Source organism: Bufo bufo, chromosome 3, assembly GCF_905171765.1.
Source record: "Bufo bufo chromosome 3, aBufBuf1.1, whole genome shotgun sequence".
Classification (NCBI taxonomy): domain Eukaryota; kingdom Metazoa; phylum Chordata; class Amphibia; order Anura; family Bufonidae; genus Bufo; species Bufo bufo.
The window spans coordinates 600,185,884-600,211,772 of NC_053391.1; the positions used below are offsets into that span (position 1 = coordinate 600,185,884).

The 25,889-nt window shown below is 43.6% G+C and overlaps 1 protein-coding gene across 1 annotated transcript in view; it reads left to right on the plus strand.

The window, feature by feature from the left end:
• Window positions 1-8,726: 8,726 nt before the first annotated feature.
• The window catches only part of CSRNP2 (cysteine and serine rich nuclear protein 2), a 54,893-nt gene continuing 37,730 nt past the window's right edge, over window positions 8,727-25,889 (plus strand). The window contains exon 1 of the mRNA XM_040425924.1: window positions 8,727-10,109. The gene's annotated coding sequence lies outside the window, so the exon portion shown is untranslated. The remainder of the gene's footprint in view (window positions 10,110-25,889) is intronic.

The window sequence follows — 25,889 nt, forward strand, 5'->3', positions numbered from 1 at the left end:
TGGCATCTGAGAATATAGATTTAGTAGCAGTTAGAAACATGGATCAATGGGAGTAATGACTGGGATATAACAAAATACCAGGGTTCTCTCTATATAGTAAAGACAAAGAAGGCAAGAAAGGGGAGGGGTGGCCCTGTATGTGAAAAATAGCATAAAATCTAATCTAATACAAGTTAGTGAGACCAATTTAGAGTCAGTTTGGGTTACCTTGCAGCTTGATAATCATAAGGTAACTCGTGTAGGTGTGATATACACTCACCTAAAGAATTATTAGGAACACTATACTAATACGGTGTTGGACCCCCTTTTGCCTTCAGAACTGCCTTAATTCTACGTGGCATTGATTCAACAAGGTGCTGATAGCATTCTTTAGAAATGTTGGCCCATATTGATAGGATAGCATCTTGCAGTTGATGGAGATTTGAGGGATGCACATCCAGGGCACGAAGCTCCCGTTCCACCACATCCCAATGATGCACTATTGGGTTGAGATCTGGTGACTGTGGGGGCCATTTTAGTACAGTGAACTCATTGTCATGTTCAAGAAACCAATTTGAAATGATTCGAGCTTTGTGACATGGTGCATTATCCTGCTGGAAGTAGCCATCAGAGGATGGATACATGTTCTCATTCTGTTTACGCCAAATTCGGACTCTACCATTTGAATGTCTCAACAGAAATAGAGAGTCATCAGACCAGGCAACATTTTTCCAGTCTTCAACAGTCCAATTTTGGTGAGCTCGTGCAAATTGTAGCCTCTTTTTCCTATTTGTAGTGGAGATGAGTGGTACCCAGTGGGGTCTTCTGCTGTTGTAGCCCATCCGCCTCAAGGTTGTGCGTGTTGTGGCTTCACAAATGCTTTGCTGCATACCTCGGTTGTAACGAGTAGTTATTTCAGTCAACATTGCTCTTCTATCCGCTTGAATCAGTCGGCCCATTCTCCTCTGACCTCTAGCATCCACAAAGCATTTTTGCCCACAGGACTGCCACATACTGGATGTTTTTCCCTTTTCACACCATTCTTTGTAAACCCTAGAAATGGTTGTGCGTGAAAATCCCAGTAACTGAGCAGATTGTGAAATACTCAGACCGGCCCGTCTGGCACCAACAACCATGCCACGCTCAAAATTGCTTAAATCATCTTTCTTTCCCATTCTGACATTCAGTTTGGAGTTCAGGAGATTGTCTTGACCAGGACCACACCCCTAAATGCATTGCAGCAACTGCCATGTGATTGGTTGACTAGATAATTGCATTAATGAGAAATAGAACAGGTGTTCCTAAATAAAAAAAATATATATATATAAAAATATATATATATATATATATATATATATATATATATATATATATATATATATATACCACCTAGCCAAGTCAAAAAGTCAAAGAATTAGATAATCTACTAGTTAAGGAAATAGCTAAAATGACATTGAAAGGGGAAGTTATCATTATGGGAGACTTTAATCTTCCTGATGTAAACTGGAAAACCAAAATAGCTCGTTCTGCCAGGAGTACAGATATTCTAAATTCCCTACTGGGATTATCTCTACAGCAAGTAGTTGAGGAGCCAACCCGAAAGTAGACCATTTTAGATTTAGTATTCACAAATGGGAATTTGGTATCTGATATTACTGTAGGGGAAAGCTTGGGATCTAGTAATCGCCAGTCAGTGTGGTTTACTATAAGTACAGTGACTGAGTCACACCACACAAAAAGAAAAGTTTCAGATTTTAGAAAAACTGACTTTTCTAAAATTAGACTAGTAGTATACGAGTCCCTTTCAGATTGGAACAGTTTCAATGGAGTCCAGGAGAAATGGGACTACTTAAAAGTGGCACTATTGAAGGCAACAGATAATTGCATTAGGCTACTCAGCAGAAGTGGCCAAAATCATTAAAAACAAAAAGATAGCATTTAGTAATTATAAAAAATAAAAAAACAGGAAAAAAAGAAATTAAAACAAGGAATTAACAAATTAAAAACAAAAGACGAAAGGTATATGGAAGAAGATAAAGAACTAGCTGACTGCCTCAATGAATACTTCTGTTCAGTTTTTACAAAGGAAAAGGACCTCCGTTAGGAAGGAAGACTAATGAATCTTTTGATGCATGTGTCTTTACAGAGGAAGAGGTTCTAAGTCAGCTGTCTAAAATTAATACAAATAAGTCACATGGGCCTGATGGGATACACCCAAAGCTATTAAAAGAGCTCAGCGGTGAACTAGCAAAAACATTAACAGATTTATTTAACCAATCACTGGTAACAGGAGTCGTCCCAGAAAATTGGAAATTAACAAATGTTGTGCCCATTCACAAGAAAGGTAGTAGGGAGGAATCAGGCAACTATAGGCCAGTAAGCCTGACATCAATAGTGGGGAAATTAATGGAAACCATACTTAACCCCTTCCCGACTGCAATCCGTTTATATATGTGATATTTGCACATGCCCCGTGCAGCTATCGCGTCTATAAACGTCAAACCAGCTCTTTAATCCAAGCTCTGCAGAGCACTTGGATTAAAGCTTCTGCCCCTGCACTGCTGCTGTCACGGACAGCATACAGTCCAGTAATGCCGGCAAGGGACCAGAGTGGTCCCTTGCCGACAATCGATCCGATTGGTTAGTCTGTGCAGACTAACCAATCAGATCGCGGCAGTGAAAAAAATGCCGGTTTCAGGCTCTGATCTGCGCTCTGCAGATCAGAGCCTAAAATCAGGTAGTGTCTCTGTGGCCCCCGATCTGTGCGCCTCCAACACCCCCCTGTCCGCGCCTGCCCCTGATGCATTCTCCCCGCCCCTCCTGCCCCAGCCTCCCTCACTCTCAATGTTAGCGGCCGTACGACCACCCTCCCCCCCCCTTTCCAGCGCTGCCCCCGGTCCCCCTGCTGTGTGTGATAGCGGCGGCTCCATTCCTGAGCCGCCGCCATCAGCAGCGAGTGTCAGCTCTATGCTGACACTCTGCTGTAACCCCATAGATGCCGCGGTTGCGGCATCCATGGGGTTAATAGAGGGAGGGAGCTCCCTCTCTCAACCATCGGGGCTGCAGCGCTGTGATGGCAGCGTCCAATGGTTGCCATAGCAACCGGACGCTTTGCAAAGGCGTCCGGTTGCCATGGCAAAGGCGTCCGGCAAGAGCATTGCAAAGTATAGTACAGCCATCAGCCCCCTCTGGATCTTCATGATCCAAGAGGGACTTGATAAAAAAAGAAAGTGAAAATAATAAAAAAAAATAAAAAATTAAGTGTAAATTAAAAAAAGAAATTGCCTTTTTCTATGAAAAAATAAAATACACATATTAGGTGTCACCGCGTCCGTAACGACCGTCTCTATAAATATATCACATGATAGACCCCGTCCGATAAACACCATTAAAAAAAAAAAAAAGTGCCAAAAAAGCTATTTTGTCACCTTACATCACAAAAAGTGCAACAGCAAGCGATCAAAAAGGCTTATGACCCCCAAAATAGTACCAATCAAACAGTCACTTAATCCCACAAAAAATGATACCCTATTTAAGACAATCGCCCAAAAAATATAAAAGCTATGGCTCTCAGACTATGGAGACACAAAAACATCTTTTTTGGTTTCAGAAATGCTAATATTGTGTAAAACTTAAATAAGAAAAAGTATACATATTAGGTATTGCCACGTCCGTAAGATCTTCTCTATAAAACTATCACATGACCTAACTCCTCAGATGAACGCTGTAAAAATAAATAAATGAAAACTGTTCCAAAACAGCCAATTTTTTGGTCACCTTGCCCCATAAAGTGTAATAATGAATGATCAAAAAATCCTATGTACCCAAAAATGGTACCAATTAAAACCTCAACACTTTCTGCAAAAAACGAGCCCCTGCACAAGACGATCGGCAGAAAAATAAAAAACATGGCGTTCAGAAAACCAATCCAGCAAAATCTGCCTTCCAAAAACCGTATGGCATTCCTTTCCTTCTGCGCCCTGCCGTGTGCACGTACAGCAGTTTACGACCACATGTGGGGTGTTTCTGTAAACCGCGGAATCAGGGTAATAAATATTGAGTTTTGTTTGGCTGTTAACCCTCAATGTGTTAAAGAAAAAAAATTCATAAAATGGAAAATCTGCCAAAAAAGTGAAATTTAGAAATTTAATCTCCATTTTCCTTTAATTCTTGTGGAACACCTAAAGGGTTAACAAAGTTTGTAAAATCAGTTTTGAGTAACTTTAAGGGGTGTCGTTTCTACAATGGGGTCATTTATGGGGGTATCCACTATGTAGGCCCCACAAAGTGACTTCAGACCTGAACTGGTCCTTAAAAAGTGGGTTTTGGAAATTTTCTAAAAAATTGTAAGAATTGCTTCTATACTTCTAACGTCCTAAAAAAAAAAAAATTACATTTCCAAAATGATGCCAACATAAAGTATACATATGGGGAATGTTAAGTAGTAAATATTTTATTAGGTATCACTTTCTGTTTTAGAAGCAGAGAAATTGAAATTTGGAAAATTGTGAATTTTTCAAAATTTGGGGTACATTTTGGATTTTTTCATAAAGGTGAAATATTGACTCAAATATATGACTATCATGAAGTACAATGTGTCACGAGAAAACATTCTCAGAATGGCTTGGATAAGTAAAAGTGTTCCAAAGCTATTACCACATAAAGTGACGCATGTCAGATTTGTAAATTGGACACTGGAGCATCAATGACCCTTGGTCATGAAAGGGTTAAGGAGAGGATTGTGGAACATCTAAAATCCCATGGATTGAAAGATGAAAAACAGCATGGGTTTACTTCAGGGAGATCATGTCAAACTAATCTTTATTGATTTTTTTTGATTGGGTGACTAAAATAATAGATGGCGGAGGTGCAGTAGACATCGCTTATCTAGACTTTAGTAAGGCTTTTGATACTGTCCCACCCAGAAGGCTTATCAATAAATTGCAGTCTTTGTGCTTGGACTCCCATATTGTTGAATGGATTAGGCAGTGGCTGAGGGACAGACAACAGAGGGTTGTAGTCAATGGAGTATATTCAGACCATGGTCTTGTTAGCAGTGGGGTACCTCAGGGATCTGTTCTGGGACCCATATTGTTTAATATCTTTATCAGCAAAATTGCAGAAGGCCTCGATGGTAAGGTTTGTCTTTTTGCTGATGACACAAAGATTTGTAACAGGGTTGATGTTCCTGGAGGGATACACCGAATGGAAAAGGATTTAGGAAAACTAGAGGAATGGTCAAAAACTATAATTTAATGTTAATAAGTGCAAGATAATGCACCTGGGGCGTAAAAACCCAAGAGCAGAATATAAAATCAGTGATACAGTCCTAACCTCAGTATCTGAGGAACGGGATTTAGGGGTCATTATTTCAGAAGACTTAAAGGTGGGAAGACAATGTAATAGAGCAGCAGGAAATGCTAGCAGAATGCTTGGGTGTATAGGGAGAGGCATTACCAGTAGAAAGAGGGAGGTGCTCATGCCGCTCTACAGAGCACTAGTGAGACCTCATTTGGAGTATTGTGCTCAGTACTGGAGACCATATCTCCAGAAGGATATTGATACTTTGGAGAGAGTTCAGAGAAGAGCTACTAAACTGGTACATGGATTGCAGGATAAAACTTACCAGGAAAGATTAAAGGACCTTTACATGTATAGCTTGGAAGAAAGACGAGACAGAGGGGATATGATAGAAACAACAAGGTAAAAGAGGAGAGAATATTTAAAAGAAGAAAAACTGCTACAAGAGGACATAGTTTTAAATTAGAGGGGCAAAGGTTTAAAAGTAATATCAGGAAGTATTACTTTACTGAGAGAGTAGTGGATGCATAGAATAGCCTTCCTGCAGAAGTGGTAGCTGCAAATACAGTGAAGGATTTTAAGCATGCATGGGATAGGCATAAGGCCATCCTTCATATAAGATAGGGCCAGGGGATATCCATAGTATTCAGTATATTGGGCAGACTACAGTCGTGGCCAAAAGTTTTGAGAATTACATAAATATTGGAAATGTTGCTGCTTAAGTTTTTATACACCCAAATCGCAAAGTGAATGAACGCCCGGTATTGTTGCTGTCCAGACCAACTACACGTATTTACCCAAAACTAGACTCAGAGCAGCATAAATTATAGAAATACAAAATATTTTATTGGACATAACTTGTATAAAACATAGAAATCCATATACATAAGCAGCATTAAATCACACAGTATGATCTCCACAGGTCTGTTACATTATAGTACATATAACTTTGCAATAAAAAATCCCAAGCTGTGCATAATAGTGATCAGTCACAGCCCTCAGTCAATATACATAAAGGGCATAGTGCTTCAGCTACAAAATAACACAGGGAAGATATATGCAATACAGGTAAATACAGACCAAACAGTCCTGGATCCCCAACACGTGTTTCGCGGTCGCTTTCTCAACCGCGAAACACATGTTGGGATCCAGGACTGTTTGGTCTGTATTTACCTGTATTGCATATATCTTCCCTGTGTTATTTTGTAGCTGAAGCACTATGCCCTTTATGTATATTGACTGAGGGCTGTGACTGATCACTATTATGCACAGCTTGGGATTTTTTATTGCAAAGTTATATGTACTATAATGTAACAGACCTGTGGAGATCATACTGTGTGATTTAATGCTGCTTATGTTTAAGTTTTTATAATAGCAATTTGCATATACTCCAGCATGTTATGAAGAGTGATCAGATGAATTGCATAGTCCTTCTTTACAATGAAAATTAACTTAACCCCAAAAAAAACTTTCCACTGCATTTCATTGCTGTCATTAAAGGACCTGCTGAGATCATTTCAGTAATCGTCTTGTTAACTCAGGTGAGAATGTTGACGAGCACAAGGCTGGAGATCATTAGGTCAGGCTGATTGGGTTAAAATGGCAGACTTGACATGTTAAAAGGAGGGTGATGCTTGAAATCATTGTTCTTCCATTGTTAACCATGGTGACCTGCAAAGAAACGCGTGCAGCCATCATTGCGTTGCATAAAAATGGCTTCACAGGCAAGGATATTGTGGCTACTAAGATTGCACCTCAATCAACAATTTATAGGATCATCAAGAACTTCAAGGAAAGAGGTTCAATTATTGTTAAGAAGGCTTCAGGGCCTCCAAGAAAGTCCAGCAAGCGCCAGGATCGTCTCCTAAAGAGGATTCAGCTGCGGGATCGGAGTGCCACCAGTGCAGAGCTTGCTCAGGAATGGCAGCAGGCAGGTGTGAGCGCATCTGCACGCACAGTGAGGCGAAGACTTTTGGAAGATGGCCTGGTGTCAAGAAGGGCAGCAAAGAAGCCACTTCTCTCCAAAAAAACCCATCAGGGACAGATTGATCTTCTGCAGAAAGTATGGTGAATGGACTGCTGAGGACTGGGGCAAAGTCATATTCTCCGATGAAGCCTCTTTACGATTGTTTGGGGCATCTGGAAAAAGGCTTGTCCGGAGAAGAAAAGGTGAGCGCTACCATCAGTCCTGTGTCATGCCAACAGTAAAGCATCCTGAGACCATTCATGTGTGGGGTTGCTTCTCATCTAAGGGAGTGGGCTCACTCACAATTTTGCCCAAAAACACAGCCATGAATAAAGAATGGTACCAAAACACCCTCCAACAGCAACTTCTTCCAACAATCCAACAACAGTTTGGTGAAGAACAATGCATTTTCCAGCACGATGGAGCACCGTGCCATAAAGCAAAAGTGATAACTAAGTGGCTCGGGGACCAAAACATTGACATTTTTGGTCCATGGCCTGGAAACTCCCCAGATCTTAATCCCATTGAGAACTTATGGTCAATCCTCAAGAGGCGGGTGGACAAACAAAAACCCACTAATTCTGACAAACTCTAAGAAGTGATTATGAAAGAATGGGTTGCTATCAGTCAGGAATTGGCCCAGAAGTTGATTGAGAGCATGCCCAGTCGAATTGCAGAGGTCCTGAAAAAGAAGGGCCAACACTGCAAATACTGACTCTTTGCATAAATGTCATGTAATTGTGGATAAAAGCCTTTGAAACGTATGAAGTGCGTGTAATTATATTTCACTACATCACAGAAACAACTGAAACAAAGATCGAAAAGCAGTTTAGCAGCAAACTTTGTGAAAACTAATATTTGTGTCATTCTCAAAACTTTTGGCCACGACTGTAGATGGGCCAAATGGTTCTTAGCTGCCGACACATTCTATGTTTCTATGAGTTTCCAGGCATTTTTTTTGTTACTTTTAGGCTACATGTACATGATCGTATATGTTTTGCGGTCCACCAAAAAAGTCAATGGGTCTGTGTCTGCACCAGGAGTGCACACAAACAGTGCTGGTATTGCGGACAGAACGGAGCCTTTATGTTAGTGGACAGACCACAGGCCGAGGATCGGGACAAATGATTGTGTTAATTGTCCTGTGTAAAGATGCTGCTGATCACCAGACAAATCAGCTCATTCCATCACATCTTTTATGTGGCCCTAAAGTCATCATTTGTGGGCAGCACATCAACCTGTGAAGCAGGGATGAATGATCGTAATAGTGGTCGTTCATGCCCATACAGAGGGTATGACTGTTGCATGTAAATTAACGACTTGTTCCCGGTCACTGCCCCGTGCAGCGGATTAGTAAATCTGCCCCATGGTGTGGGCCTAACGTCTTGTGTAGATTAGGGCGGCTCCCATCGGGCCATAGAGAATGACATTTCTATATGGTGGGTATACCTTTCAACCTCGAGGGAATCTGCCACCATGCTGCCCAATCTCAGGTGACACAGACCCCAGCCATTGGAGTCCTCCCAATACAGAGTACACCTGGGGCGTCCTCGCCTCTCCCTGCCATTGATTCCTATAGGAAGAGGCTGAATGGGGTGGGGAGAGGACTCAGAGCGCTGCCCAATACTGAGCTTAGCCAAATGACCAGGTCAAGTCAATAGAGGGATCTATAATTTTGGTGAGGGTCTGTGCCCCCCTCAGATGGGGCAGCAGGTGCCTGAACATAACCCTTGTATTGTGCTGCTAAATTCCCAATGGCTACGAGGAATTGCTTATAAGCAGTCGCCCGGCAAGCAAAATGGCTTCCAAGTGAAGTAATGCTGGTGCCGGACAGGACCTCGTCTCCACTGTGCGTTACTACAGGCAGCACCACCACCGACGAGACCTCCGCCACATCCGCAGCTTCTCTCTGCACGTCACGTGACCCGCCCGCTGCCTCAACTCAACACAAAAAAGACGAAGCTTTCTCCACAGGAACCACCTAACCTGCCAGCGGCCAAACCACGCGAGACTTCCCGGCAGCTCAGCGCTATGGCAACGCCCCTGTGTGGAAGCGCCGCGCTAACGCCGCGGTTCTCTTACGAGGGGCTCGGCGCGTGCGATAAATTCTCCCCTCTCACCCTGCGGAGTCTCGGAAGAGAATGTAGAGTCCGCAATCCTCCCATAGCTGCCTCATAACCCTTGACCCCTCCCACACACTGCAGCATCTCCCATCGTGCCATGCGCGCACCGGACTACATTTCCCAGAGAGCTGCGCGGCGCCGCGTGACGTCACAATGTCTATAAGTGGATACATTGTAACGCTCTGAGCCCATTGTTACCGATGTATGGAGCCGGGGCGGACAGGGCAGGACGCGGCCGCTTTCCCCGAGTTCTTTTTCAGTTGAGGTGACACCCGGGTCGTGGAAAAGCAACCCCCCCCGCCCCGTCCTCTCCTCTGCACCAGCCGGTCCCTGCTCCCGACAGAAATAAATCAATAAACGCCCTTTGCTTGTTGACTGAGCTTCTCTGCAGGATTGTTAGCATCCTCACTAGAAAGGAGACCGACGAGGAGATGACATTACAGCGATCTGCTGCATCCCCGGCCCCCACGGCTTGCACGTCTCCCCGCCTTCCCCTGTAGCCTTATCCATCGATCCCTTCCGCCCCGGCTTCGATTAAACCCCCCCATAACCAATGCTCTGGTCATCTGCCCCCTGTCGCCCCCGGTACCGATCTGTTCTCACCTACCCTTCCTCCATCGGACCTTCTAATTCGTGTGCGACATAGCTCGCCCTTCAGAAAAAGAAAATAAACGACATCCAAGCAGATCGGCCGATCATCGGACTAGAAGAAAGCTCGCCTTTAGAAAAAAAAAAAAGAAGTAGGTAATGTCAATGTGTGCTGTGTGATTGGGCTGAAGGTCTGGAGTGCAGGGCTCGGGAAGATGTCGCCCATTATTTGTACCGCTCCCACCCATGTAGTCCTCATCATACATGACTTGTTGGCTTTGTCACATGTTGTGCTGGGGGCCCTGGGCTTTAAAGGGAACCTGCCACAGAGCTGAGGACATGGGCTGCTGTTTGTCACTTGATCCTGTGATTCGGAACACAAGGGGGAAGGAAGATTGGAGTTGTCAGATCTGCTTGTTAATGGGATAGTAGAGAGACCATGTCCTAAACCAGCAGCCCCTTTACGGATTTTAGGCAGTCTAGTGCCCCCCCCCCAGCCAGGATCACAAGGGGACCTTTTAATTGTTGGACTGACAGGGGGACGTACAGGATGTGATGGGTGTGGGCATTGCTTCCTAGACATTTCATTAGTTTTTTTTTTATTGTTGGGGCCTTTATGTTATCATTTCTGCTCCCCCTTTTCAAGCCCCTTCAAGATGAGGCTCTGACATGTTTATTATATTGATCTATTGGGGATAAAGTTTCTCCCGAATCCTAATATATTGATATGGGAAATATTGAATCCCTGTGATGGATCCTGTCCTCTTACACCACTGTGAGCATTTATCTGTCTGGCTGAATGTATATTCTTATCACAAAGCTGCTTTTGTAAGGCCTCGTGCACACAACCGTTTTTTTCTTCAGTGTGGCGTCTGCATTTTTTGCGGCTAGCACACTGACTCATTCATTTCTAGGGGGGCTGTGCCACATCCGTATTTTTCGTGGATCCGTATGGCCGTGGAGCAGACATGGCTGTGTGCATGCTGGTTAAGGCCTCTTCCACGCAGGCAATTCGGGTTGTGTCGGGATCTGTTCAGGGGAAAAAAATGATGGTTTTGCACGCAAGGTCACTCATTTTGGGCAGCGATTGCGTTCAGTATGTGCATTAGTTCTGTCCAGATTGCATGCGTTTTTCACACCTCATGCACACAAACGTATTTTCTTTCCGTGTCCATTCCGTTTTTTTTTTTGTTTTTTTTGTAGACCGTATGTGGAACCATTCATTTCAATGGGTCTGCACAGAAGTTACTCTGTGTGCATTCCGTTTCTGTATGTCCGTTCCGCAAAAAAAATAGAACATGTCCTATTAGGGTACTTTCACACTAGCGTTTTTGTTTTCCAGTATTGAGTTTCGTCACAGGAGCTGAATACCGGGAAAAAAAACAAATCAGTTTTATCCTAATGCATTCTGAATGGAGAGCATTCTTTTCAGGATGTGTCAGTTCAGTCCCTCTTACGTTTTTTGGCCGGAGAAAGTACCGCAGCATGCTGCAGTTTTCTCTCCGGCCAAAAATACGGATCACTTGTCGGTAGGGTTGTCCCGATACCACTTTTTTAGGACCGAGTACAAGTACCGATACTTTTTTTCAAGTAGTCACCGATACCGAATACCGATACTTTTTTTAAATGTCATGTGACCGTTTTGGGGGATCTGTGGATGGCACTGTCATGTGGGGGATCTGTGGATGGCACTGTTATGGGGGACCTGTGGATGGCACTGTTATGGGGGATCTGTGGATGGCACTGTTATGGGGGATCTGTGGATGGCGCTGTTATGGGGGATCTGTGGATGGCGCTGTTATGGGGATCTGTGGATGGTGCTGTTATGGGGGATCTGTGGATGGCACTGTTATGGGGATCTGTGGATGGCACTGTTATGGGGATCTGTGGATGGCACTGTTATGGGGGATCTGTGGATGGCACTGTTATGGGGATCTGTGGATGACACTGTTATGGGGGATCTGTGGATGGCACTGTTATGGGGGATCTGTGGATGGCACTGTTATGGGGATCTGTGGATGGTACTGCTATGGGGTGGGATATCTGTGGATGGCATTGTTATGGGGTGGGGGGATCTGAGGATGGCATTGTTATTTGGTGGGGGATCTGTGGATGGTGCTGTTATAGGGGATCTGTGGATGGAACTGTTATGGGGAGGATCTGTGGATGACACTGCTATATGTCATCCACAGATCCCCCTCATAACAGTGTCCCCCAATACACCGGGCCCCGCCGCTCACCGAAGTATTTATAAACGTGAATCCTTATCCTGTTGTTAAGTTGAACTAAAGCTGCGCTCTCCCCTGTTCCCCTGTATCTCCAAAGCACTTACTTAAGCTTCCATGGCCTTCTCTCAGTTCTCCCTAGGCCAGTTCAGTCTGTAGGGTTGTAATGAGGTTTCATTGTCCATAAACGTAGGTCTAAGTGTAATAGCATGGATAATAAATTGCTCTCCATCTTTCCACAGGCCTCCCGGTGATTGGCTCATCCATAGGGATAATTATGTGGACAGAAAAGGGTGGAGGAGTCCTGAGACAGTCCCTACCCATCTGCCTTCTAGACAGTGAGGCATACAATCATCAGCATAGTGATAGTGAATGGGTGTGTGCGCAGGTTTTATAATAGAGCGTTGTAGGGAGGTTCAGGGTTGTGGCTCGGCTCTGCCTGTGTCACCCATCATAAATGATAGATCCTTAATATATGTTATTGAAGGGGTTGTCCCATTAAGTAAACGTATCCCCTGTCCATGAAACGGCTTACCACCGCTCCATTCAACTGTATGGGACCGCCAGAGATAACGGAGTACAACCACCCGGCTATCTCAGGCAGCGTGCAACGTGCATGCATGACCACAGCTTCATTCATACAGGGGAGAACGAGCCCCCATTATCATGATGAGCCGGGGCCCCAGCGGTCAGACACTTATCCTTTATACTGTGGATAGGTGATCTGTTGATGGGACTACCCATTTAAATGTGCAAATAAGGATGTGTTTGTTTTATTGAGAGTTGCGGCAAAGCAGTTATATAGGGTTAAAAAACAGTATACGGGTGGTTTTGCACATTTTTTGGCCAGATGTTAACTGAAAGCCAATAGTGAAATATAAAATGCGTTTTTTTGTTTGTGGCATTTTTCTTCACATTTGGGCTATGTTCAGACAGCAGATTTTGACACTGTTTCTGGTTTCTGCCTTTGCAAGTGTTTTGTGGTTTCCCCGCGGAATCCACAGCCAAGAATGGACAGTTTGGAAAATTGCTTGTAAATAATCCACAGCTTCATGAATGGCGGTGTGGACTCCCATTGACAACAATCACTGGCGGTTTCAGTGCGGATGCCACATGTTTTTTCGTCATGGAATCCGCACCATCATGCAATCCGTTTTTTGGGTTCCTGGCATTTGTTTGAAGTGTTTCTGTCTTCATAGGGTTCTCTGAAAAAAGTCTCCATGCAGATGTGGGGGTCACACTAGGTCGGGTATGGCCAACCTGAGGCTCTCCAGCTGTTTCAAAACTACTACTATCAGCATGCCAAGACTGCCTGATGATGGGTCATCAATATAGGAGATCCTGGAGAACCCTTTTAAGATGATCTTGAAGATTGCAAAATCTCGCTGCTACATCACAACTAATGATATTGAATGTTGACACTTTGCAACCCTCAAGTAGCTGCATTTCTTCCTTTCTACTCCTCTGGCAGCCGCGCTGTCTGCTGCCTCCTGACTGGGAACAGTATGAACGTAGAAGCTTTCAGATGACTCCTGAGTTGGCGTACAGATCTTCTGCCCAGTCATTAAAGGGCTTTTCCTACCGTGAGTTGTCTATAGCAACATAACCGATTTCAACTAGTTATTAATGAAGGCGACCATAGCTTCTGAACCCTGAAATAAAGGCAAATCACTGAAGCTAACTTTGCGTAGCACATCTTTTATAAGTGGGACAGCATGGCCTGGGGTTGGAATCTGACCAAGGCCCTTGAGATATGAAAATTTGGCCATAGGGTGATGCCATTCTCTGTACAGCGCTGTGGAGTATGTTGGCAATATGTATGAAACATAGATACCTAAATAATTACAAGAGTCAGGACTGAACAGATCCCAGGTAGCCATTTAGTTAGTCATTTTCTATTTAAAGGGGTTGTCCAGGTTCAGAGCTGAACCTAGACATACCCAGAATTTCACCCCCAGCAGCCCCTGTGATATTAAGCATCAGAGCATCTCATGCTCTGATGCTCTCCCTTGCACTGTGCTGATTCGCGCAGGGAAAAGGCATTTTCAGGAGATCCGGTGACTTACCGGGCTCTCTATGGGTAAAGCTAGGCGGAGGCTTTCACCCAGCAGTGAGCCAGGTGACGTCACCGGCACTGGTTGGTTGGCTTTAGCGCTGCCCTAGCCTGTTAAACGAATAGGGCAACTCTAAAACCCGCCCATCAAGCTGGTGACGTCACCGGAAAGACTGCTGGGCGGAAGCCTCCACCCAGCAGTGTGTTATAAACAAAAAAAAAAGCCCTTGCCCGGCGCTGTGCATCGGAGCATGATGCTCATATCACAGGGCCTGTCTTGGTGAAATTCTGGGTATTTCCGGGTTCAGAAACCCTTTAAGTATAAGTGAATTTTTCAATGTCCTTTTAAAGGGGTATTTCAGAATAGCTACAGAAGTGAGTTGGAACACAGTGGACGTTTCTGTGTAGTCCCGGCACCAGAGCTGCTCTGATTCAGCTGATCAGTGGGGGTGTGGGGTGTCAGTCCCCAGTCAATCAGATATTTATGGCCTTTCCTAAAGGTAGCACATCAAAATTAAAAAATCTCGGAATACTCCTCAAAAAGTATTGCATCGACTAGATTTTTGTGTTTATTTCCAACTATTTTTATACTATTTCATTTTTTCATTTATTTGTTAAAATTTTCTGATTGTGTAATTTTTTTATTTTCGGTACATTATTGGAGCGGCTGCTCTGCTCACAGCATTCAGATGTATTCTTTACAGCAGTCACATGGACATAGGAAACGGGTGTCTGCAGATGAGTTATTGATGTCTATGGGAGAGTGTTCTGGGCATGCTCTGTGACCTGTGCAGAGGTCATTGTACAGGGGAGGGGAGGAGTGAGCTGTGACCATATTGTCAGTGATGTACACATTTCTTATTGTCTGCCACCATCCTTATAATAGAGGTGTTACCTTTCATTGGAATCCCGATAATGAAATGACTGCTGTGAAATGATCTCTACAGAACACAGTGTGGGAATTTTCTTAGCCAAGTTTTTTTTTTTTTTTTTAAATCTACCGTGTCTGGTGAAAGTATTCTCAACCTTTGTATTTTTTGTTTGGTTACATTACAACCTAGGATTTTATTAGATTTTTGGGGAGTTTATACCCCATGCCTACCACTAGAGTTAAAATGGATTTTAATTTAGATTTTATGTAGTAGACCTGATGAATTAATAAAATATTGTATTTTTTGCTATATAAGACTCGCCTAGGAAAATCAGAATTATTATTTTTTCATCAGACTCAGTTCAGACCACCAATCATCATCAGACATAAAATAAATAAATGAACTTACCTCTCCTGCTCCAGACAGCGTTGCCACTTTGCAGATACAGCGGGCTCTTCCTGCACTCACCGCTCCCTGGTCTTCTGCCGGGCCCGCTCTGCACCAGGTCATGGTGGACACCTATGTGCACTACATCCTGGCTCTATACTCAGTCAGGACACAGTTCATCATGGCCCTAGAAGACCAGAGAGTGGGGAGTACAGCCTGCACTATATTGACTGCTTCAATGATAAAAGTGCTCATTAGTGTTCAATTTGATGGGAAGAAAGTGCGTCTTATAAAGGCAATGCCCTGTAAATCTGCCCTCATTTTAGCCATTCCTGTGTTTATTTTCTTATTTTTTTCTTTGAGGTTTTGCGCTTTTTATAAGGTCACTCGTTGTGGTCTTGTTTTTGCTTCTGACCTACAAGCCGTTGTCAATAATTGCAGGCAAGGAGCTTGGAAAGCGGGTGAGAGGAGAAGTTCTGTGTCATGGAGGCCATGAAAGGGATAACATGACAGGATGTTATTGAGTCAGGAGTGAAACTGGATCCTTGGCTGTGGAATACTGGAGTGGAATTCTCCAGCAGGTTATTGCGCACGTGTCCTTGGTTACCCCTTCCTCCTAAAAGCTCCCTGTGCTCTTTTAGTACAGTGCATGAACAGTGTAGAAAGGTAACCCCTTACCCTAATGGAAAACTAGATTGTTCAGCTGTGGCATTGCTTCTAGTGCAGCGCTTCGGACTTGGAAATTTACCTGGGCGCCTCTGGCTCCTAAGGGAAGAGTATTAGGAGCCAAGTTAAAAGGAGTTGTCCAGCCTTTTTTAAGTGATAGCTAGTGATGGTCTGTCCTGAGGATAGGCTGGCTGGTGGGGGCCCAACACCCTGCACTCCCACCAATCAGCCGTCCTGTGTAGCTCCCTGTAACTAATTAAACTTATAACTAGTGTTGAGCGAATCAAACTTTGGATTAGAGCTCGGCCTGGTACCTCGGTATCAAACCCAACTTCGGATTGCTATTTTAAAATGGTTTTAAAGACCCAGATGCGATTACCGAAGTTTCACGCGACTTTAGGTGAAACAAATTTTGCCTACAAAGAGGCAATACATTTTAATGCTGTACGAAGACGGCATTAAAACTGAATTGTTTGAACTACTTGTGACAGTAAATATGACTCAGTAGGTGGACATGTACATTACTATACAGAGTAAACACCAGGGGGCCCAATTATAATACGGTGAAGGAAATATCTCATAACTTCAGCATTTCTGTAACAGTAAATTGCAAAAGTAACTAGTTCTTCGTACTGAATTCTATTAAAATAACCTTCAATTGTGGCACAACCCCTTTAGTGATGGTTGTTCAGAAATTATGATCTGTATAGAATAAATGTGCTCATGAATTTACCACTAGGCAATGTGAAGAACGGATCAGTGAGATTTCTCATTCACCTAAGCAGACCTGGCAGAGACAATGATTTCTTCTCCTTGGTCAGTGGCTTCTGATGTCACACTTGGCACAGCGCACCGATGAGCAGCCCTGCAGAGTCATCCCCTTGGCACATAATTTCCCGGTCACAATGAGTATCCAGATCAAAGACCTGGATGCCCTTACTTAGAATAGACGAGGAGATGGATAATTAAATGGGATTTGGCTGCGAGGAAGCTGTTGATGTGTTTACAAGCCAACACTATGCAAATTAGCGATATGAGCGGATGTTCTGGAATGTTCCACCAAGTAGTGGATCAGAGCTGTATGAGAGGAAACTTGTGAATATTGATGACCTTCTGACAGGTGTTTTTATACATCTGGAGAAAGGCCCTAACAGTAAAACCATGTGACGTGAATATAATTGATTCTCATTATGGTGGCACCTGTCAAGTTGAGGATACATTAGTATCTCAGCATCTGATCGGTGGGAGTTGGACACCTGTTTGAGAAGGCCCGTCACTCTAGCGAGGCTTTTTGCTTCCCGTAGGCTGGGACCCCTTGCTGCTTACCCTTGTTCCTGGCCTGGGAGCAGCTTGGCCCTATTCACTAGGGTAAGCAAGAAGGCCGCTCACAGGATGACAGACCCCTACCAATCAGATGCTGATAACGCCTTTAAGTGGATTTTTTGGAAGCAGGAAGGATCTGTAGAGACTTTGACAACAACTAAATTTTGATGGTTAGAAAACTGGATCAGAGCATCTCCAAAATGGCAGATCATGTGGGCTCTTCCCAGTGTGCAGTGGTTAGTAACTTCCAAAATGGTCCAAACTGGCAAACTGGTGACGGGGTCATTGGAGTCAAAGGTCAACCCATCTGATCCAATCCCACAGATTTAGATTTCGTTTGCTGAAAAACTTAATGCAGGCTATGATAAAAAGTTGTCAGAACATTAGATCACAGCTTGCTTGAGCATCAGAATGGAAAAATGGAAGCAGGTCGCCTGGTGTGATGAGTCTGGATGGCTGGTTGCGTGTACATCACTTACCCGGGGAAGGTATAGCACCAGGATACACTATGGGAAGACCAGCGAGTTTGAGGAATATAGCTAATAGTTTAATTAGTTTGCTTCCAAATTCCCCAGATCTCAGTCCAATCAAGTATCTCTAGGATGTTCTGGAAAAATAGATCCAATCCACATATGCCTCCCCTCTCAAATATGGTGTCTGTTGGCACTTAAAGGTGTCTCTGACACTTTAGAGCTGTTTCACAGGAACAAGGACTTCCTACACAATATAATGTTCTGTTTAATTGGAGTATGTGAGCTTGACATTTTGACATGTTTAAAATGTGTTGCAGCTCATGGGATTATAGATCTTATAGACCTATTTGATTAACTTAAACCTACTAAACCTTAAATAAATAGAAAAAACACATGGACACGTAATAATCCTGGATAAATTAGGCCACGGTCAACTTTATTAAAGAATAGCTCCAAAATTAGATAAACCATATAATTTAACTTAAATTAACCACTTAATTAGACCAGCCATAAGCTCGGCCTAAATACCTTAATCATCTCGTCCGCTTGCCACTTCACCCCACCAGACTATGCCACCTACACAGCTGGCCCCACTCGATTATAGCCTGCAATTCCAAATTAAAGATGTCCAAACCAATATCCGAAAAATGAATTTTATCCGAAAAATAAAGGCAGGGCAAACCTCCTAAGTCCATGTGTCTAAAAGAAAATCCCCACACTAGTGGCATAAAACAAGCCATAATTCTGTTTATGCGAATCCGAATTTTATATAAATACTTAAAATTCGCATAGGACAGCCATAACAAACGGGGAACCATTTCGGAAAAAACAAGGCGGGAGTCGGGAAACAACCGCCTGGTTCTAACCATGGTCCGCTTCATACAAAAGGCTAACTCAATAGTGCCTACCTTACCCACATCATTGCCACCTACAAGAAAAATAATATCTGCATACAATTAACACATTTCTAAAATTACATCCATCACACCCTCCCAACGAAGTCCCCTAACCCCGTTCCAGTAAATTCGGACTTCATCCGTGGAGCATGAAAGGTTATCACCGTATGATCTTCCTAACGCTCTTCTATGGGCCCAGTGCACAAAGCGGGAACTTCTCTCCCATTATGCCCAAAAAAATACAATAAGCCTGCAACCAATTATTAAGTCAGAGGGATTGGACTTCCATCCTCTTCCATCTTATCTTCCCGTTTCTCATTTAACCACAAACTCCTTAGATGCGGGTAACAGAGATAAGATATCAACAAATTAATTTCTCCATATCTTTTCTTTCACATCACAGACAAATGAAAACCTAGAGGGGAGATGTCGCAGGGAAGTGCTTCCTTATAGCATGACTCCGCCACCCCTCGTTTCTTAGTGACCAATGGCAGAGGAAGGGAATCCTCACTATCCGAGTCCTGGCCCTCCCCCTGCTCGCCCGGTCGACAATCGTCAGAGACATACCCCGCCATAGCAGCCAGACCAGCTGGCGGGGAACTAAACTTTGTAAGGAGGACAAAACAGCCGACAGGATTGCAAGCACAGGGGCCAAACACTTTTGGCACTCGCCACCCGCTGCTGCCCCAGGCTGCTCGACCGGAGGAGATGAATTTGGTTGTTCTAGGGAGACATCTGGGCACGCAAGGTCCCACTGCTCAACACCAGAGTGGAGCTGCTGGGCCGGGTGCTGGTTCTTGCGATGGCGGTAAGTAGCTGAGGATTCTCTGGTCGCACCACCCCCAAGCAAGGTCCTCTGGGAACTCTTCTTCTGGGACAGGAAACCGGAACCAACTATGCTGCACATGTTTCCGTGGGAAACAATTCTTTCTTGTGCACGCGGAAGTGACGTCACGGCTCTGCTTCCGGTTTGGGCCATAGATGCAGGTCGCTTCTCTCCTCTGCGCTGCTCCGGGAGGCACCTGGAAGTTGAAGGAGAGAAACGTGCGCACTGCCTCCTCTCCCGCTGAAAGGAGAGCAACTCAGGTAGGACTGCCGGAGCTCCCGCATCCCCAGCAGTCTCATTTGCCGATCCCCCGATGTCCGCCGCTCCACCGTCTCCGACCCCGATGCAGCCAGGTCCGACAGGCAGGTCTCCAGCCAGGCGGCAGTCTCTCCATTCCCAGCACGTTTCCGGAGCTTAGATACGAATTCCTCCATTGGTGAGTGGACGACCGGACCCAGCATACTTCTCACGGGCAGCAGCAGATCCTAATATGCGGCTTGGCTGGCAGCCTAACGCTGGCAGCCACCGCCATTATATACACCTTTCCAAACACCACCCAACACCTATCCTCCAATGCCTCAAACTGTTGCTGGGCCCCCTAAACTTCCTAGCCCCAGCAACCATCTTACTATAGGATATCCCATCATCCAATCCCCTGTTACCTGCCTCAACCCAGCAACCAGGCTATTTTTAGCCAACTTGACCACCAGTTTTGGCAGGAAAATTCCAGCCGAAACGAGCTCTCAACCACCTATTGGATAATCATAATTCCATGAGGATCCCTCCATATGCAATTTTCGGGATCCTAACATTCTGGTTTTGCAGTGCTGTGGTAGTTAGAAATTAGACTCTCCCTAGACTTGTCTCATTTCTATCTTCTAGGGCCTCTCTTTCTAAAGCATGTTGGTGCCTGAGCCTTATAAGCAGTCGCAATCTATGCCAAAATTGGGACATAAAGTGCCAACCACAGTTGCCACTTTACCGGCCCGTATCTCCCTAGTCAACATAACTCTTATGGTGGATTTAAAATGCCCGATGGGCAGATTATCAGGAATGAATGTTCCTGCAAATGCTCGTTCCCAACAATCTGCCTGTCTAAATGTGCTGCTGTGGTTTGCTCATTCATCGGGTGATCCTCTTTGTGCAGTCACACCAATTATCGTTTCTGGGCAGGAGATCGTGCTGTGTAAACAGCGATCTGCTGCCCAGAAGCAATGATTCTGTATAGGGACGAGTGATTGCAATAGGGATCCCTCGTCCTCATACTGTGAAGGAGATCGCTGCATGTAAATGCAGCGGTCTCCTTCACTGAACGAGCAGCCAACTGTCGGGAAGGAACTATAATCGGTTGTACTTTGGAGTGTCTAAACACACCTTTACAGTCTCCACATTCCTGCCTTTCTGCTAAAAAAGGAAGTTAAAGGGTTTGTCTCACTTCAGCAAAAGGCATTTATCATGTAGATAAAGTTAATGCAACGCCCTTGCTAATGTATTGTGATTGTCCATATTGCCTCCTTTGCCGGCTTGTTTCATTTTTCCATCTCATTGTACACTTCTCGTTTCCATGGTTACAGACCACCCTGCAATCTGTCAGTGGTGGTCGTGCGTGCACACTATAGGAAAAAGCACCAGCCTCTCCGGTGGCCAGGACAGCGGGAGTGCACATAGGCTGGCACTTTTTCCCATAGTGAGCAAGCTCAGCCACCAGTGCTGGATTGTAGGGTGGTTGTAACTATGGAAAAGAGAAGTGTATAATGTGATGGAAAAATCAATCAAACCAGCAAAGGAAACAATATGGACAATCAAAGTACATTACTAAGTGCCTTGTGTTAACTTTATCTACATAAGTGTTATTTGCTGAAGTGAGGCAACCCCTTTAACTTAAAACTTCCTGTTCTGGTGCAGCCTGCGCAGGAAAATGTGTTCTTGGATGAAACAAACTAGATAGATTCCAGGGCAGAATCGGATCATTAGAACTTCCATTCTGGACCCTTCTAGAACTGAGTAGCGTCTCACTAGCCAGACCACTTCACTGTTTAAGAAGTGCAGCTCTAAGTAGTCATGGCTTCCGGAAAGTTTTATAGAACCCACTCAGTTTCAGACTTGGGTTCCTTGGGCCCACCAGAAGAAATTTTTTCTCACGGCCCAACCCCTTTATCAGCAATAACGTCTAATAGGTTTTGATTCAAAGAAATAGACCCTAGTAGCAGGTATTTGGCTTCAAAGGCAGCTTCAAATATGTTTTTTTTTCTTCTTTGTCTTTGGATCTCACTTTTGTATCAGAGCCTGGGCCCACCGGCAGATCCTCTGGTGGGCCAGTCTGACCCTGGGACCACTGCTCTCTTGAGTTGTCTTGCAGAAAGCAGGATCATATGTTACTAACACTTAATAATTTTACACTTTAAAAGGGTTCTTGTAATAAAAGCTCTTATAACGCCTTTAAATATTAAGAGGTGAAGACAGGTCCATTTTATATGAAAACATAATACGACTGGCACACATTCTGGATTATTGAATCCAATAAATGTGTTTCCATGATGTGGTATCTCAGTTGTGATAATCCCTCTGATTCATTCTTTTTACGATAAGTCAAGATGAGCCTTTGTGAAAGGTCGGGTGGGTTATAGCTGCTCGGAGGACAATTTTGTTTATTCATACAAAGTGTCTTGGGACATGACGAGGACTTTCTCAAAAATATGGCAGCAGCTAGAACATGCTTCCTGGTGCTGGCTGACACACTGATCCTCAGTGGGACTATTTGGTATATGGCCAAACATGTCAAAGCTTAACTGTTGTGGGCAGAAACCTTCTTATTTTTAATAATAGCACATTGACCCAGAAAAATGTAACTGCATCCGAGATGTAAAAATGTATTATACATAATCATAGCTGTTGCCAAAGCTATATTCCAGACATGGTCACAAACAATCCTACCTTCCTTTCTCCTATTCCTAGGTAAGCTGTTCATTGTTCCAAAGACTGGGTGGTTTGAGGCAGCCCTACATACAAAACAGTACACAGAAAGTTTTTTGAAACCTTGGAAAGCCTTATTGCAATATTACCATTAAACAATACGCAATAGCTTTCAGTACATGACTTGGCTCCAAGAGCAGATCCTTCTGGACTCTGCTCTGAAGTGAATGTTGACTTATACTCATGCCCCAGTGGAGGTGTTGAAAGGTCCCACACATCATTCACCTAGGATAAATTCTGAATCTATAAAACATAAGGTATGACCTGTCCAATTGAGGTAAAGGGCTAAAAAAAAGTGGCTTCTGTTCTTTGTGTTCCACCCTTTTTTCCCATGTTTAGGCCTCTTTCACACTACCGTGTTTTTTTTCCTATTTGCGGGCTGTTTTTTGCGTTCCGTATACGGTCCGTATACTGAACCATTCATTTCAATGGTTCCGCAAAAAAAACTGAATGTTCTCCGTATGCATTCCTTTCCGTTTTTCCGTACCGTTGAAAGATAGAACATGTCCTATATTTGGCCGCAAATCACGTTCCGTGGCTCTATTAAAGTCAATGGGTCCGCAAAAAAAAACGGAATGCATACGGAAATGCATCCGTATGTCTTCCGTATCCGTACCGTTTTTTGCGGAACCATCTATTGAAAATGTTATGCCCAGCCCAATTTTCTCTATGTAATTACTGTATACTGTATATGCCATACGGAAAAACGGAACCGAAACGGAAACACAATGGAAACAATAAAACGGAACAACGGATCCGTGAAAAACGGAACGCAAAAAACTGAAATCGACATACTGTAGTGTGAAAGAGGCCTTAACCTGCTTTCCCTCTCCCCCACCTTCTTTTACCCCAATGTAGAAAAAGTGCGTGATATCTATACTGTACATGGTATACCTAAGCATGGACATTTCCCATCAATCTGCAATAGGACTTTTTACTGTAAAAAATTCAAACTCTTAAGTAAAAAACCGTTCACCTCCAAAAAGTGGTTCTCCAGGCATTAAGAAAATGAAAATACTTTATACTTATATTAAAAAAACTGATCATGTCTCCTCATGAACTCCATTCCTACAGAGATTCAGCTGAAGATCTTATCATCTGTATTCAGGATCATAACCCCTGACAAATAGAGCAAAGAGGAGGATGAGGCAGCTCTTTAGCTCAGAGCTGTGAAGTAACTTGTCCTCTGTGTGATTAGGGCAGGTTTTGTGTGCACTAATAGGACGGCGGCCCATTTATTTCTCCTAATGTTTGCTCCCCAGACAAAACAAGTCATTATTACTAATGAAGGGTATTTGGAAATATTTTTATAATAATGTAATATTTAAAGGAAATGTGTCACCATTTATCTGCCAGTTAAAACCAGATAGTAACACATCTTTTTTCTAATCTTTTTATTTTCTGATTGTAGATTTTTTATAAATTTTTATTTCCTGAACATTATTATGGTGGCGGCCATCTTGCCTGAGCTGTTGTTAACTGCATTTACACAGGGGACCTCGTTGACTTAGAGCAGGTTCACATCAGCGTTATGAATTCCGTTATTGCTTTCCGTTATAACATGGTTATAATGGAAAATAATGAAATTCGTAAGACTGAATTCAAAATGTAAACCTGTACAGGCATTCCGATATGATCCATCGTAATAGAGGTCTCTGGGCAAGCTTAATGGATCAGTCTGGTTTCCGTTATGCAGGACGGAAAAGAAAGTACTGTCAATTTTTCTGAATATGATTATGCGGGTGGCTATCTTGCCTGAACTATTGTTTATAGTATTAGGAGGTATACTTTACAGCCGCCGCCATGGTCCACAGACACAGTAGTCTGTATAGGAGAGTTTTCTAGGCACGCTCTGTGACCTGTGCAGGGGTCAGGAGGGAGTAGATAAGCTGTGATTTCACCTATCGTGAACGATGGATTCTGTGTTATATCTAGGTGATATCTGTCATTATAATCCTTCCTGTGAAAATGAAACAACTGCTGAATGGTGATCTGTACAGACCGAGAAGTGGTGCCTATTATTAGTCTTAGTGGCCAGTGTGAAAACTGAAGGATTTTGGGAGTTGTTTTTTAAATGTAAAAAAACTTTTAACATAAAAATATAATTTAAACAATATTTTATTTTCTGATGATGCATTCTTTTTAATGAAGTTTCTCAAAGGAATGTCCTCATGCTTGTGGTCTTTGGTAGTTGTCGGTGTGGCTTTCTGGGATTCTACATCACTGTCCACACCATAGCTATAGGCACAGTATCTGGTCTATAGGATATTCTCCTGACCACCACGGAACACAAATACAATTTGTTTTATGAGAGGCGTACATGGGACACTGCTAAAGGTTGTAAAAGGGCTTGTCCTGGAGTAGTTAAAGGGTCTTTATTTACTTATCTCTTTACCTGAAAGGTGCCATACTTGTAAATGGGAAGTGTCTGGTGTTGGTATCTCCGTCCCATCGAAGGCAAGTTTTTGATGATTTACTGTTAAGATATATTATACATGCAAGGGAAAGGGGGTCTGTACAGAGCATGAAGAAAAGCCCTTCCTTCAGTGAGTACCTCTCCACTTAGGCCATTTTTACGAGCGTCATCTGGTGACAGTTTGCACAGTTGTGATTCCTGGTGAGAGTGCTCCATTCCTCCATAGAGGTGATCTGAGTTCACGTCGGCTCCGCACAGTCAGCCTGGAGACTGACGGTGGAATTGAAGGTTCTGCATTGTGCCTTTCTGCATGTCCAACCAGCAGGCAAGTCTGGCGTAGTATACTATGGCTTTTTGTCAGTCATCTTCGCGGCTTTCATATGTTAATTCTCCCAATTTTGTTTTGAAGCGGTTGCAAATGAAGGAATTTTTTTTCTCCAGTACACTGGCTCCTGATTTTTCTTCGTACACTTTTCAGAAGACATTACCCTTTTTCACCGTTGCTTTGATTGTAGAAATTTATCACAGGAGGAAGATCCCAACAAATCAATCCATCCATTCATGACCAACAAAAGTTAACCATGGCTTTGAGAGTGTCTGCTGCAGCTTCCATTGGTGTTGTTCTGTTTCTATAGTAGGTTGGGAAGATCGATACAAGAACAAAGCTAGCTTCATTTAGAGCTGCATTTTTCTACAACTCTTCATTGGTAGCTACGGTTCCTTGGACAAGTCTGCATTTTTAAAGAAAAGTATACTGGCAAACCAGATTCTAAAAACACTTAGGCCTCTTTCAAATGGGCGTTGCGGGAAAATGTGCGAGTG